At 44.1% G+C, this 16,034-nt stretch overlaps 1 non-coding gene across 1 annotated transcript; it reads right to left on the reverse strand.

Annotated features, from left to right (window-relative positions):
* Positions 1–15,579: 15,579 nt before the first annotated feature.
* trnaf-gaa (transfer RNA phenylalanine (anticodon GAA)) lies at positions 15,580–15,652 on the reverse strand. The gene has a single exon. It is a non-coding gene; the product is annotated as a tRNA-Phe (tRNA).
* Between the last annotated feature and the right edge of the window lie 382 nt (positions 15,653–16,034).

Consider the following 16,034-nt stretch of genomic DNA (forward strand, 5'->3'; position numbering starts at 1 on the left):
AGAATGGTGGGGATGTGGTAGGGAATATGGGATTATGGTGTAGGATTACTATAAATGGGTGGTGGTTGGTCAGCACAGACTCAGTGGGCCGAAGGGCCTGTTTCAGTTTTGCAAAATTGGCTGCAGGGTAAAAAGTAGGGTGAATGCTTGTTTTTCAGAATGGAGGGAGTAATACAGTAATGTCCTTGTTGTTGCAATATGTTCAATGTCAGACCCCGAGCTGTCCGAGGGATGGGGCAATTTGTGATGTTCCTGTGGTTGCAATATTTGCAGTGTCTGACCTTGGTCTGTCACAGGGACGTGGCATTTATGAGGTCCCTGTGGGGTGTTGTTTGTTTGGTGTATCACACTGACCTGTCCCAGAGAGCGGGAAGGTTGTGATGTCCTTGTGGGTTGCAATCTGTTCAGTGTCTGACTCTGATCTGTACCAGAGATGGGGCAGTGTGTGATATCCTTGTGCATGTCATACAGGCCCACTGGTGTGTGGTTCCATCCTGATGCCAAGCAACAGAGCCCCATCTCTGGGCAAAAAGTCTCACTTCTCAAGGGGTGTCTGGAGAAGACACAGTGGCGCAGTGGTTAGCACCGCAGCCTCACACCTCTAGTGACCCGCGTTCGATTCTGAGTACTGCCTGTGCAGAGTTTACAAGTTCTCCCTGTGACTGTGTGTGTTTCTGCCGGGTGCTCTGGTTTCCTCCCACAGCCAAAGACTTGCAGGTTGACAGGTAAATTGGCTGTTGTAAATTGCCCCTAGTGTAGGTAGGTGGTAGGGGAATTGAGGGGATGTGGTAGGAATATGGGATTAATGTAGGATTAGTATAAATGGGTGGTTGATGGTTGGTACAGACTCGGTGGGCTGGAAGGACCTGTTTCAGTACTGTATCTCTAAATAAATAAATAAGAAGGCTGAGGCAGTAAACCTGGACAGTAAATCCGGAGTGGAGTCCTGGGGGCGGTTACCTGTGACTTATCAGGCAGTTTTCCAGCAACTCCTACAACAGAACTGGTAACAAACAGTACTGGTTTTTCCTTTCCTTTGGACAATACGAGCAATGCTGAGAGGGGGCCCTGATGCTCAGGGTCTCCATACTGTTTGCCCAGGCCTGTGCCCTGGAGAGGACACTCCAGCTTCGTGGTTAAACATGAGCACAACCCGGGAATAAACAGTTACTGATTATAAGCTCTCATTCAATTGGTGTAGAGTATGAGCGCCAGGGGTTACTTCGGACAGTGGGAGAGCTCTTAGTGTCTCATTGGATAGCTACCATTCACTCCAAGCTGGGCAGCCCCCAGTCAGTTAGGTGCTGTGAAGCCACGACCTGCTTGCTTCAATGGGTGCTTGGAGCTTGGAGAGTCATCTCTCAACAGACGGATTGATAATCCATGCACCAAGAAAAACAAACTCAACAAAGAAGACACCAGTCCTTCGCATCACAAGCTGGAATGTGAGGACCATGTGTCCTGGCCTTACAGACAACCTTCTGCAGGTTGATGACACACACAAGACAGCTGTCATCGACAAGGAACTCACAATGCTCAATGTGGACATTGCTGTGCTGCAAGAAACTAGACTCGTTCAAAGTGGATCCCTCAAAGAGAAACACTACACCTTCTTCTGGCAGGGGAAAGCCCAAGAGGCAACTCGTGAACATGGAGTGGGTTTCACAGTAAAATACACGCCACTTCAAATGAGTGAACCACCCACAGTAGGCTCAGAGAGACTTCTTACTCTTCACTTGTCAACAAGTGTGGGCCCAGTTAATCTCATGTGCATCTATGTCCCGACACTCACCTCCACCCCAGATGTCAAGGATCAATTCTATGTGACACTTGACACTGCCATCAGTAGAATTCCCAGCACTGAGGGACTGTACCTTCTAGGAGACTTCAACACAAGCTTGGGTACTGACTACACAGCTTTGCCAATGTGCATAGAGCACCAGGGGATTGGCAAGATGAATGTAAATGGACAGAGATTGCTGGAGCTATGCTGTCACCATGGATTCTGTGTGATGAACAGCTACTTCCAGGTCAAGCTGTGCTACAAGGTGTCCTGGAGACATCCGAGATCATGCCATTGGCACCAGCTAGACCTTATCTTCACCAGACATAACACCCTCAGCAGTGTCCTCATCACTCGCAGCTATCACAGCGCTGACTGTGACACTGATCACTCCCTGGTGTGTAACAAGGTCAGGCTTCAGCCAAGGAAGCTTCATCCATCCATGATAAAAGCTCGTCTTCTGATCAACACTTGCCGAACCACTGATCCAGAAAGGACCCAGGAGTTCCTCAACATCCTCGATCAGGCTCTTTCAGACAACAATGCTCAAGGCCTCAGTGCAGTGTCAAAGTGGAATCATCTGCACACCACCATCTATAACTCTGCACTCACTGTGTATGGGAAAAGAGATGGGAGGAATGCTGACTGGTTTGAGGCTTATTGGACTGAAATGGAGTCAGTTACTGCAACTAAGAGGAGAGCCCTCATGAACTACAAACAAGTCCCCAGCAAACAACATCTAAATGCTCTCAGAGCTGCCAGAAACAAGTCTCTGCAGACTGCTCGGCACTGCACCAATCAATACTGGTTAAAACTCTGCTGATGAATCCGGGGATGCTATGTTTGAAGGAATTAAGAAAGCAATGGGCCCAGTAGTAACTAAATCAGCACCTTTTGAAGACAAAGAGAGGGGTGATCATCACTGAACCTAACAAGCAGATGGAAAGGTGAGTGGAGCATTATCTTGAACTCTACATAACGGAGAACATTGTCATTGAAGTAGCTCTCAGTGCCATTCCAGACTTCCCTGTCACGGAGGAACTGGACAGTGAGCCCACCATAGTCCAGCTCAACAAGGGCTCAAAACATGCGTGATGCAAACATTGTCACCTTGTACAAAATTAAGGGGGATCGCAGTGACTGCAGCAATTATCGGAGCCAGCTACTCAGTTCCACTCACCTGCTCGATCCCTTTCCTCCTGCAAGTTCCTTTGCTTCAGGTATCCATCCAATTTCTTTTTCAAATCATTGATTGTCTCTACTTCCACCACACTCGTGGGTCAGGACATTACCACTCACCGCATAAAAAATTTCCACCTCACCCAAGGATGGGAAATATTTATATCTTCTATATTTAGCTTATTCCCTATCTCTACGAGAATAGAATGGCAGTCAACATGAAAGGGAACCCAAAAATCTTCGAGCAGTATATAAATAATAAGCAGGTAGTCAGCGGTGAAGTGGGCCCCATTAGGGACAAAGAGGGTAATATATACTTAGAGCTGCAGGGCAATGTTAACCTAGTTAATAAGTACCTTGTATCAATGATCACTAAGGAAGTGGAATTTGACAAAATATCAGGAGAAGTGGAGAGTGTAGAGGCAATGGAGAGGGTACAAATTGAGAGAGGGAGGTACTGAAAAGGCTGGTTATGCTTCAGGAAGATAAATTACCTGGTCCGGATGGCTTTCATCCCAGATTTCGAAAGGAAATGTGGATGCAGATAACAGAAAGGCTTGCTATAATCTTCCAATCTTCCCTGGATACGGGGGAGGTGTCAGAGGATTAAACAGTTGCAAATGTGACACCCTTATTCAAGAAAGGGTGTAAGGACAGTCCGGCTAACTACAGGCCAGTTAGATTAAGGTAAGGTTTTAGAAAGAACAATCAGGGAAAAAATCAACAGTCACTTGGAGAGGTTTGAGTTAATTAAGGAGAGTGAGCATGGATTTATACATGGGAGTTCATGCTTGACTAATCTAACTGCATTTTTTGATGAACTAACAGAGAAGGTTTATGAAGGGAATGCAGTGGATGTTGTTTCTATGGATTTTAAGAAACGACACATAAAAGGATGATTAACAACATTGAGGTTCATGGAATGAATAGGAGGGTCAGTGTCCAATTGGATAGAAAATTGGCTTAAGGACAGAAAACAGCAAGTCGTAATAAATGATTCATTCTCAGACTGGAAGGTTGTCGACAGTGCTGTTCCCCAAGGGTCACGTTTGGAACCACTGCTTTTTACTTGCGACAGATAAATGACTTGGATCTTGGAATATAGAGTAGAATCTCAAAATATGCCGATAACACCAAACTTGGAGAAGTGGCAAACAGTGAGGATGAAATGAACCACCTGCAACAAGACAGTGATAGGCTAGCAGAATGGGCAGACAGGTGCACATGGATTTTAATAGTGACTAGTGTGAGGTGATGCATTTTAGCAGAAGGAATAGGGAGAGGCAATATATACTTAATGGCACAGTTCTAAAGAGTGTGCAGGAATAGAGGGACCTGTTCACTGAACAATGAACAACGTGAACAATTACTTCTTGTTGTGTGCTCTCAGATTTGTCACCTTCACTGTACTGGAGTGAGGTGACATCTACCGGCAGGAAGCAAGAACTGCAATCAAGCAGCAGAAATTCCATCGTCTGTCAGGGTGAAAGAAACATTGCAATGTGAGGAAATAGTGAATGGGTTTGACTGGGTTGGTGGAGACATGATTCCACTTGTGGTGGAGTCCAAAGCAAAGGCCAGAAATATAAAATTGTCATTATTAAAAGATATGAGGAATTCATGATAAATGTATTTAGGTAGTGAGTGGGTGGAATCTAGATAAAATAGAAAGTGAGATTGGGTGGACAGAAGCAGTGTGAAAGGATGGCTCAAACAAAAGGTAAACGCCCTGAAAGGTGAACTCTGTTTCTCTCTCCACAGATGCTGCCAGAGTTTCTGAACATTTCCAACATTTTCTGTTTTTATTTCAGAATTTGCAAGATGTTGCTTTGCTCTGAAAAAAAAATGGATGGTCGGCTTTGGCTGCCAGTGAAATTCCACAGGAGCTAAAAGGAAGTTCTGATATCAGTGGCATGTTGATCTAGGGGTGTGATCCTTGCTTCGGGTGAGTGATTAATTAATGTGTGAGAGATCCTGGGTTCAAATCCTGGACAAGTCCTTCTTCTTTGGCATTTTTAGTTTAAGGTCATTGATTGGTTTCAGCCTTGCAGAAGGCGGAATTGATTTCCATATGGAGAAATGCTTGAGGGCCAGAGAGCTGGATTCAAAGAGCTTGATTAACTAAATGTACAGATAGCCAAGTGGGAATAGAAAGTTGTTGCAGTAATTGTGACCTGACTCCAAAAACAACAGGACTGGGTTCTGGACTGGAATGGAATGGAATTCTTCAGTGTTTCTGTTGTTTGGCTTGCACTGACTCATCGATTTTCTTGTTTTTCACTTTGTCGATGCCTTTGAATAATTGTGGATCCTTCTTCAGATTGTCATCTTTCACCAGGTAGTTCTGACCTCTGGTGATGATGATCGTAATGAGCTTCAACTCACTGATAGTTTTGGAACTGAACAGATTTCCTTTGCTTGAGTCTACAACATGGAACTCAGTCTGACATGTGGACCCATGGGAGGATTTGAATGCCACCCCTGCGTTGGAGAATACAGTTGCATCCATCCAATAAGAGACCGAGTAGAAGTGACAGTTCAGTCAGTCAAACATTAAACTTTTAATTTCAGGGTGGTGAGTTTGAGTGCCATTTTGTTTTTCCCTTGTTTAAGGCTTCATTAGCAGAGAGTACAAGGAGTGTTTGAAATGAAATTCAGCAAAAGTATGAGAAAGTCTCACTTTGATTTGGGACTCATCTCTCTGCAGCATCTCGCTGTGAAAGATTGAACTTCATCTCATTTCATTCCGAGCTCGGGGTCAGTGCGGCTCAGTGGGACTTCTGGCTGTCTCCTGCTTCACAATCCATCAGTGCTGAGAAAGCAATGGGGAATATTATTCACGGCTCTGTAACCTGAGGACACCGATTTAAGGTGAATGGCAAAAGAACCAAAGGCAACATGAGGAAAAACTTCTTTTGCACAGCGAGTGGTTAAGATCTGATATGCACTGCTTGAGAGTGTGATGGAGGCTGATTCAACCATGGCTTTCAAAATGGTATAAGATAATTACCTGAAGTGGAAAAATTGCATGTTTTCATGGAATACATGAGTCTGTGGCATGAGCTGAGTTGCTCGTGCTGAGAAGCAGCACAAGCACAATGAGCTGAATGGCTTCCTTTTGTTCTCTAACTATTCTATGATCTATGATTCTTTTCAGAGTGAAATCAACACTCACATACAAGAAACTGACAGGTACACTGTAAACTTCGCATTACCAGACAAGAAATTGACAGATACAGTGTGAAACCCACAGTCACGTAGCAGCAGTTGGCAGGTAACGTGTAAAAATCTTTCTTTCATATCCCAACTGCAAGGTAGAAAGGAAATTAGGTACAAACCCAGGCTCACACTTCAAGGACTGAGAGATACAAAGCAAAACACATACTCACCTACAAGTACAGAGACGAAGACACACTCAGAGGAGGTGCAGATTAAAGACACATGCATGTAACAGAAACTAATAGGGATAGAATCAAACCCTTTCTCACTTCTCAGAAACTGATAGATATAGACAAAAGCTGATGCTCACATACAAGTTGTTGAAAGATATGTGGTGAAACTCACAGAGCAATAGCAGAAACAAACAAGTACTGAATAATACCCACAGTCACAGACCAAAAACTGAAATATACTGAGTTAAACACCACTTTCTCACACCAGAAACTCATGGCTGCAAAGTGAAGCTGACTCTATCCTCCCAGGCACTGACAGGTGCAAAAGAAAACACTCACGACGATTCCAGGTCATGAAATGTACGTAATAAAACCTTTGAGCTGAAAGAATAGCATTAATGACAGGTGTGATACCCAGAATGCTCAGCGGCCTAGAATCGGCCCTATCTGTGACAGGAGCGGGGCGCGCAGGCGCGGTAGGGAGCTTTGTCAGCAGCTCGAGCTGCGGGTTCGGAGTTGGAGCGGGATATTCACAAAGTGCGAGAAGACTTTGCGGGCTCACACAGCTGGAGCAGGGCCTCAGGGCCACAATAAGATGGAACAATCCCATCTGTATCCCTGCGGATGGCGGTGGTGAAGCTTTTCCCGGTGAGGCTTCCCGAAACGGCGTCCATAAATGGATAAGAATTGGGGACTGGGCAGGGAGCGTCTCTAAATGAATAAAATTTGGGTACTGGTCAGGGAGCGTCTGTAAATGGATAAGAATTGGGGACTGGGCAGGGAGCGTCTGCAAATGGATAAGAATTGGGGGACTGGGCAGGGAGCGTCTCTAAATGAATAAGATTTGGGTACTGGTCAGGAAGCGTCTGTAAATGGATAAGAATTGGGGACTGGGCAGGGAGTGTCGATAATTGAATAAGAGTTGGAGACTGGGCAGGGAGCGTTTCTACATGAATAAGATTTGGGGACTGGGCAGGGAGCGTCGATAAATGCTTAAGAATTGGGGACTGGTTCGGCAGCGTTTTTTTATTCGTTCGCGGGATGTGGGCGTCGCTGGCTCGATCTCAGCTCGAGTAATGTGTCCAGTTCAGGGCACCAGGCTTTAGAACGGACATCAAAGCTTCTGAGACAGTTCAGAGGAGATTTACTAGAATGATACCAGAGATGAGGGGTGTCAGCTCTCTGGACAGGCTGGTGAATCTGGGATTGTTCTCCTCAGAGTAGAGAAGGTTAAGGGAAGATTTAATAGAGGTGTTCAGAATCATGAAGGATTTTCATAGGGTAGAGAGAGAGAAACTGTTTCCACTGTCCTGGGGGTCAGTAACCAGAGGACACAGATTTAAAATAATTGGCCAAAAATGTCAAGGGGAGGTGAGGAGAGATCTTTTTACCCAGTAACTGATTCGGATTTGGAATGAATTGTCTGACAGGGTGGTGGAAACAGATTCAATTATAACTTTCATAAAGGAATTGGACAAATATTTCAAAGTGAAATTCTCCAGGATTATGGGGAAATAGGCAGGGGGTTGGACTAATTGCATCTTTTTGTCAGAGAGTCAGCAGAGGCACAATGGGGCCGAATGGCCTCCTTCTGTGCTGCATGATTCTATGAACATAAGAACGAGGAGCCGGAGTCGGCAAGTCAGCCACTCGAGCCTGCTCTGCCGTTCAATACAATCATGGCTGATCTCATCACGGCAGTTCTTCTTTCTTGCCAGTAGATGTCACTTCACTCCAATACAGTGAAGTTTACAAATCTGAGAGAGACACAACAGGAAAGAATTGTTCACATTATAGTGAATGTGTGGGATTTAGAAATACTAGGAGTGGAGACGAGTTATTACTTGTCTGCTCGATCCCCATAGCCCTGTAAAATTATTTCCTTCAAGTGCCCATTCAAATTCCTTTTGTAATCCTCTATTGTCTCCATTTCCACCGCCCTCTTGGGCAGCGAGTTACAGATCATCACCAATCAGTGTAAAAAAGTTCTTGCGCACATTCCCCCTGTATCTCCTGTCCAAAACCTTCAATCTGTGTCCCCTAGCCCTTGTACCAAGAGTTAACGGGAACAATGTTTCCTTGCCAATTTATTTAAAACTGTCATAGCCGAAAACACATCTATCAATTCTCCCCTCACTCTCCTTTGATACAGGTAGAACAACCCTAGCTTTTCCAACCTAACCTTGTAACTAAAATCCTCCATCCCTGGATCCATGCTGGTGAATTTCCTCTGCATCCTCTCAAGGACGCTTACATTCTTTCTTAAGTGTGGTAAGCAAAACTGGAAGCAACACTCCAACTGGGGGCTAACCAGAGCTTTATAATGGTTCAGCATAACTTCCCTGCTTTGTACTCAATGCCTCTTTTTTTCAAGCCCAAGATCCCATATGCTTTGCTAACCACTCTCGCAATATGTCTTGCCACCTTCATAGATTGATGCACATGAACCCCAAGTCCCTCTATTCCAACACACACTTTAGAACTGTGCCATTAAGTAAATATTGCCTCTCCCTATTCCTTATGCCAAAATACATCACCTCACACTTGTCACTATTAAATTCCATCTGCCACCTGTCTGCCCATTCTGCTAGCCTATCATTGTCCTGTTGCAGGCAGTTCATATCATCCTCACTGTTTGCCACTCCTCCAAGTTTGTTGTCATCGGGATATTTTGAGATTCTACTCAATATTCCAAGATCCAAGTCATTTATCTTTAGCAAAAAAAGCAGTGGTTCTAGCACTGACCCTTGGGGAACACCTCTGTCGACTATCCTCCAGTCTGGCAAAGAATCATTTCATAAGACTCCCTGTTTTCTGTCCTTAAACCAATTTTCTATCCAATTGGACACTGACCCTCCTATACCACGAGCCTCAATTTTGTAAACCCCACTTTTATGTGGAACCTTGTCAAACGCTTCCTTAAAATCCATATAAACAACATCCACTGCATTCCCTTCATCAAGCTGCTCTGTTAGTTCATCAAAAAATGCAGTTAGGTTAGTCAAGCATGAACTCCCATTTATAAATCCATGCTCACTCTCCTTAATTAACTCGAACCTCTCCAAGTGACTGTTGATTTTTTACCCTGATTATTCTTTCTAAAACCTTACCCACCGCTGCTGTTAATCTAACTAGCCTGTAGTTAGCCGGACTGTCCTTACACCCTTTCTTGAATAAGGGCGTCGCATTTGCCACTGTTTACTCCTGGCACCCCCCCCGTATCCAGGGAAGATTGGAAGATTATGGCAAACTCTTCCATTATCTGCATCCGCATTTCCTTTCGCAACCTGGGATGCCAGCCATCCAGACCAGGTGTTTTATCTACCCTAAGCACAGCCAGCCTTTTTAGTACCTCCCTCTCTCAATTTCTACCCTCTCCATTGACTCTACTCTCTTCACTTCGACTGATATTTTGTCAAATTCCACTTCCTTAGTGATCACTGATACAAAGTACTCATTAAGTAGATTAACATTGCCCTGCTCCTCTCAGCTTATATTATCCTTTTTGTCCCTAATAGGCCCGACTCAACCTCCTACTACCCACTTATCATTTACATGCTGCTCGAAGATTTTTGGGTTTCCTTTCATGTTGACTGCCAGTCTATTCTCATAGAAATAGAGAATAAGCAAATATAGAAGATGTAAGTATTTCCCATCCTTGATGAGGTGGAACTTTTTTATGTTGTGGGTGGTAATGACTTGGCCCACGAGTGTGGTGGAAGCAGAGACAATCAATGATTTGAAAAGGAAATTAGATGGATACTTGAAGGAATGAAACTTGCAGGCGGAAAGGGATCGAGCTGGTGAGTGGAACTGACTAGATTGCTCCGGGGAGAGCCAGCATGGATGTGATAGGCCAAACGACCACCTTCTGTGCTGTAAATGACTCTGTGTTGTTTCTCAAATTCAATCCACTGGTGCTTGGGAAATAATTTCAAAGTAAATTGTGCAACTGGAAAATCAGAACCAAGGCAAGGGACGCATAAGGAAGCAAAATTGCTGAAACCCGAGATTGAACCAGGAACCTTTAGATCTTCAGTTTAACGCTTTCCCAACTGAGCTATTTCAGCCCTGCATTGACAGTGGCTTGTTGTCCTTGTTTTGGAAGAAAATACATACATTCAAGTTTTCCAAAAAATTAAAGAACACAACATGTGAGTAATATTCCTCATTGCTTTCTCAGTACTGATGGATTGTGAAGCGGGAGAAAGCCAGAAGTGCCACTGAGCCGCACAGACCCCGAGCTGAGAATGAAATGAGATCAAATTCAATCTTTCATAGTGAGATGCTGCTGAGAGGTAAGAGTCCTGAATCAAAGCGAGACTTGCTCATTTCAAACACTCCCTGTACTCTCTGCTCATGAAGCCTTACAAAAGGGAAAAACAGAATGGCACTCAAACTCACAACCCTGCTATTAAAAATCTCATATTCGACTGACAGAACTGTCACTTCTACTCGGTCTCTTATTGGATGATGCAATTCCAACGCAGGGAAGGCATTCAAATCCTCCCATGGGTCCACATGTCAGACTGAGTTCCATGTTGTAGACTCAAGCAAAGGAAATCTGCTCACTTCCAAAACTATCAGCGAATTGAAGTTGATTACAATCAACATCATCAGAGTTCAGAACTACCTGGTGAATGAAGACACCCTGAAGAAGGATCCACAATTATTCAAAGGCATCGACAAAGTGAAAAACAAGAAAATCGATGAGTCAATGCAAGCCAAACAACAGAAACACTGAAGAATTCCATTCCATTCCAGTCCAGATGTTTTTGGAGTCAGGTCACAATTACAGCAACAACTTTATATTCCCACTTGGCTATCTGTACATATAGTTAATTACAATTTTGTCGACAATCTCTTTGAATCCAGTTGTCTGGTCCTCATGCCAGCTCTGTTTGGAAGTCAATTCCACCTTCTGCAAGGCTGAAACCAATAGATAACCTTAATCTAAAAACGCTAGCAGACCAGAGCTCGTCCGGGACTTGAACCCGGGACCTCTCGCATGTTAATTAACCATACTCCCTAAGAGAGGATCACACCCCTAGACCAACGAGCCGCTGACAGGTCAGGCTTTATTAGCTGCTGTGGAATTTCACTGGAACCCCCCAGCAAATCATCCATTGTTTTTCAGATCAATGCAACATCCTGCAAATGCTGAAATAAAAACAGAAAGTGCTGGAAATGTTCAGCAGCTCTGGCAGCATCTGTGCTGTGAGAAACACAGTTAACGTTTCAGGGCACTCACCGTTTGTTTAGCCATCCTTTCAGACTGCTTCTGTCCATCTAATCTCACTTTCTATTCTATCCACATTCTAACCATTCACTACGTCACCACATTTTTCATGAATTCCTCATTTCTTTTATTAATGACAATTTTGTATTTCTGGCCTTTGCTTCAGACACCACTACAAGTGGAATCATGTCTCCATCTACCCAATCAAACCACTTCGCTGTATCCTCACATTGCAATGTTTCTTTAACCCTGACAGACTGTGGAGTTTCTGCTGCTTGATTGCAGTTCTTGCTTCCCGCCAGTAGATGTCACCTCACTCCAATACAGTGAAGTTGACAAATCTGAGAGAGACACAACAGGAAATAATTGTTCACATTATAGTGAATGTGTGGGATTTAGAAATACTAGGAGTGGAGACGAGTTATTATTGCACTCTGCTATAACATCTTTTATAATGGACTCCAGCATTTTCCCCACGACTGATGTGTGGCTTCTTTTGGGCCCCCTTATCTCGAGAGACAATGGATACGCGCCTGGAGGTGGTCAGTGGTTTGTGAAGCAGCGCCTGGAGTGGCTAAAATGGCCAATTCTGGAGTGACAGGCTCTTCCACAGGTGCTGCAGAGAAATTTGTTTGTCGGGGCTGTTGCACAGTTGGCTCTCCCCTTGCGCCTCTGTCTTTTTTCCTGCCAACTACTAAGTCTCTTCGACTTGCCACAATTTAGCCCTGTCTTTATGGCTGCCCGCCAGCTCTGGCGAATGCTGGCAACTGACTCCCACGACTTGTGATCAAAGTCACACGATTTCATGTCGCGTTTGCAGACGTCTTTATCGCGGAGACATGGACGGCCGGTGGGTCTGATACCAGTGGCGAGCTCGCTGTACAATGTGTCTTTGGGGATCCTGCCATCTTCCATGCGGCTCACATGGCCAAGCCATCTCAAGCGCCGCTGACTCAGTAGTGTGTATAAGCTGGGGGTGTTGGCCGCTTCAAGGACTTCTGTGTTGGAGATATAGTCCTGCCACCTGATGCCAAGTATTCTCCGAAGGCAGCGAAGATGGAATGAATTGAGACGTCGCTCTTGGCTGGCATACCTTGTCCAGGCCTCGCTAACCGGTATATAATTCGCTGTTTACTTTCTGCCTCTTTTTTTAAATAGTGGAGTTACATTAACTACCGTCCAATCCATTGGAACTGTTCCAGAGTCGATAGAATTTTGAAAAAAGACCAGAAATGCATCTGCTATTTCAAGGGCCACTTCCTTTAGTACTCTGGGATGTAGATTATCAGGCCCTGGGGATTTATCGGCCTTCAATCCCATCAATTTCCCAAACATTCCCTACTAATACTGATTTCATACAGTTCCTCCTTCTCACTAGACCCTATGTTCCCCAACATTTCTGGGAGATAATTTGTATCCTCCTTTGTGATGACAGATCCAAAGTATGTATTTAATTGGTCTGCCATTTCTTTGTTCCCCATTATAAATTCCCCCGTTTCTGACTGTAAGGGGCCCACATTTGTCTTCACTAATCTTTTTCTCTACACATATCTATAGAAGCTTTTACAGTCAGTTTTTATGTTCTCTGCAGGCTCACTGTCATACTCTATTTCCCCCTTCTTAATCAATCCTTTTGTCCTCCTCTGCTAAATTCCAAACTGCTCACAATCTTCAGGTTTGCTGCTTGTTCTGGCCATTTTATATTTCTCCTCCTTGGATCTAATACTTTCCTTAATTTCTTTTGTAAGTCACAGTTGAGCCACCCTTCCTGTTTTACTTTTGCACAGACAGGAATGAACAATTGTTGTAATTCATCCATGCGCTCTTTAAATGCTAGCCATTGCCTATCCACTGTCAACCCTTTAAGTAACGTTCCCCAATCTATCATAGCCAACTCCCGCCTCATACCTTCATAGTTTTCTTTGTTTAGATTCAGGACCCGAGTCTCGGAATCAACTCTCTCACTCTCCATCTTAATGAAGAATTTTATCATATTATGGGGCACTTCCCCAAGGGACCCCACACAACAAGATTGTTAACTAATCCTTTCTCATTACACAATACCCAGTCCAGGATGGCCTGTTCTCTAGAGGTGTTATACACCTCTATCAATTCTCCACTCAATCTCCTTTGAGAAAGGCAGAATAATCCTAGCTTTTCCAACCTAACTTTGTAACTAAAATCCCCCATCCCTGGATCCATTCTGGTAAATCGCCTCTGCGTCCTCTCAAGGACCCTCACATTCTTTCTAAAGTCTGCTGAGCAGAACTGGAAGCAACACTCCAATTGGGGCCTAACCAGAGTTTTATAATGGTTCAGCATAACCTCCCTGCTTTTGTACTCAATGCCTCTACTTATAAAGCCCAAGATCCCATATGCTTTGCGAACCACTCTCGCAATATGACTTGCCTCCTTCAAAGATTGATGCACATGAACCCCAAGTCCCTCTATTCCAGTACACTCTTTAGAACTGTGCCATTAAGTATATATTGCCTCTCCCTATTCCTTATGCCAAAATACATCACCTCACACTTGTCACTATTAAATTCCATCTGCCACCTGTCTGCCCATTCTGCTAGCCTATCACTGTCCTGTTGCAGGCAGTTCATATCATCTTCACTGTTTGCCGCTCCTCCAGGTTTGGTGTCATCGGCATATTTTGAGATTCTACTCTGTATTCCAAGATCCAAGTCACTTACCTTGAGCAAAAAAAGCAGTGGTTCTAGCACTGACCCTTGGGGAACACCACTGTCGACTATCCTCCAGTCTGACAAAGAACCATTTAATAAGACTCGCTGTTTTCTGTCCTTAAACCAATTTTCTATCCAATTGGACACTGACCCTCCTATACCACGAACCTCAATTTTGTTAACCGCCCTTTTATGTGGTACCTTGTCAAACGCTTCCTTAAAATCAATATAAACAACATCCACTGCGTTCCCTTCATCAACCTGCTCTGTTAGTTCATCAAAAAATGCAGTTAGATTAGTCAAGCATGAACTCCCTTTTATAAATCCATGCTCACTCTCATTAATTAACTCGAACCTCTCCAAGTGACTGTTGATTTTTTACCCTGATTATTCTTTCCAAAACCTTACCCACCGCTGCTGTTAATCTAACTAGCCTGTAGTTACCCGGACTGTCCTTACACCCTTTCTTGAATAAGGGTGTCGCATTTGCCACTGTTTAATCCTCTGGCACCTCCCCCGTATCCAGGGAAGATTGGAAGATTATAGCAAGCCCTTCCGTTATCTGCATCCGCATTTCCTTTCGCAACCTGGGATGTGAGCCATCCGGACCAGGTGATTTATCTTCCCTAAGCACAGCCAGCCTTTTTACCACCTCCCTCTCCTAATTTGTACTCTCTCCATTGCCTCTACTCTCTTCACTTCGACTGAGATTTTGTCAAATTCCACTTCCTTAGTGATCACTGATACAAAGTACTCATTAAGTAGATTAACATTGCCCTGCACCTCTCAGCTTATATTATCCTTTTTGTCCCTCATAGGCCCGACTCAACCTCTTACTACCCACTTATCATTTACATGCTGCTCGAAGATTTTTGGGTTTCCTTTCATGTTGACTGTCAGTCTTTTCTCATAGAAAGAGAGAATAAGCAAATATAGATGATATAAGTATTTCCCATCCTTGATGAGGTGGAATTTTTTATGCTGTGGGTAGTAATGTCTTGGCCCACGAGTGTGGTGGAAGCAGAGACAATCAATGATTTGAAAAGGAAATTGGATGGATACTTGAAGGAAAGAAACTTGCAGGAGGAAAGGGATCGAGCTGGTGAGTGGAATTGACTCGATTGCTCCGGGGAGAGCCAGCATGCACGTGATAGGCCAAACGACCACCTTCTGTGCTGTAAATGACTCTGTGTTGTTTCTCAAATTCAATCCACTGGTGCTTGGGAAATAATTTCAAAGTAAATTGTGCAACCGGAAAATCAGAACCAAGGCAAGGGACGCATAAGGAAGCAAAATTGCTGAAACCCGGGATAGAACCAGGGACCTTTAGATCTTCAGTCTAACGCTCTCCCAACTGAGCTATTTCAGCCCTACATTAACCGCAGCTTGTTGTCCTTGTTTTGGAAGAAAATACATACATTCAAGTTTTCCAAAAAATTAAAGAACACAACATGTGAGTAATATTCCCCATTGCTTTCTCAGTACTGATGGATTGTGAAGCGGGAGACAGCCAGAAGTGCCACTGAGCCGCACAGACCCCGAGTTGAGAATGAAATGAGATCAAATTCAATCTTTCATAGTGTGATGCTGCTGAGAGGTAAGAGTCCTGAATCAAAGCGAGACTTGCTCATTTCAAACACTCCCTGTACTCTCTGCTCATGAAGCCTTACAAAAGGGAAAAACAGAATGGCACTCAAACTCACAACCCTGCCATTAAAAGTCTCATATTCGACTGACAGAACTGTCACTTC

This window comes from Heterodontus francisci, unplaced genomic scaffold, assembly GCF_036365525.1.
Source record: "Heterodontus francisci isolate sHetFra1 unplaced genomic scaffold, sHetFra1.hap1 HAP1_SCAFFOLD_75, whole genome shotgun sequence".
NCBI classification, from domain to species: domain Eukaryota; kingdom Metazoa; phylum Chordata; class Chondrichthyes; order Heterodontiformes; family Heterodontidae; genus Heterodontus; species Heterodontus francisci.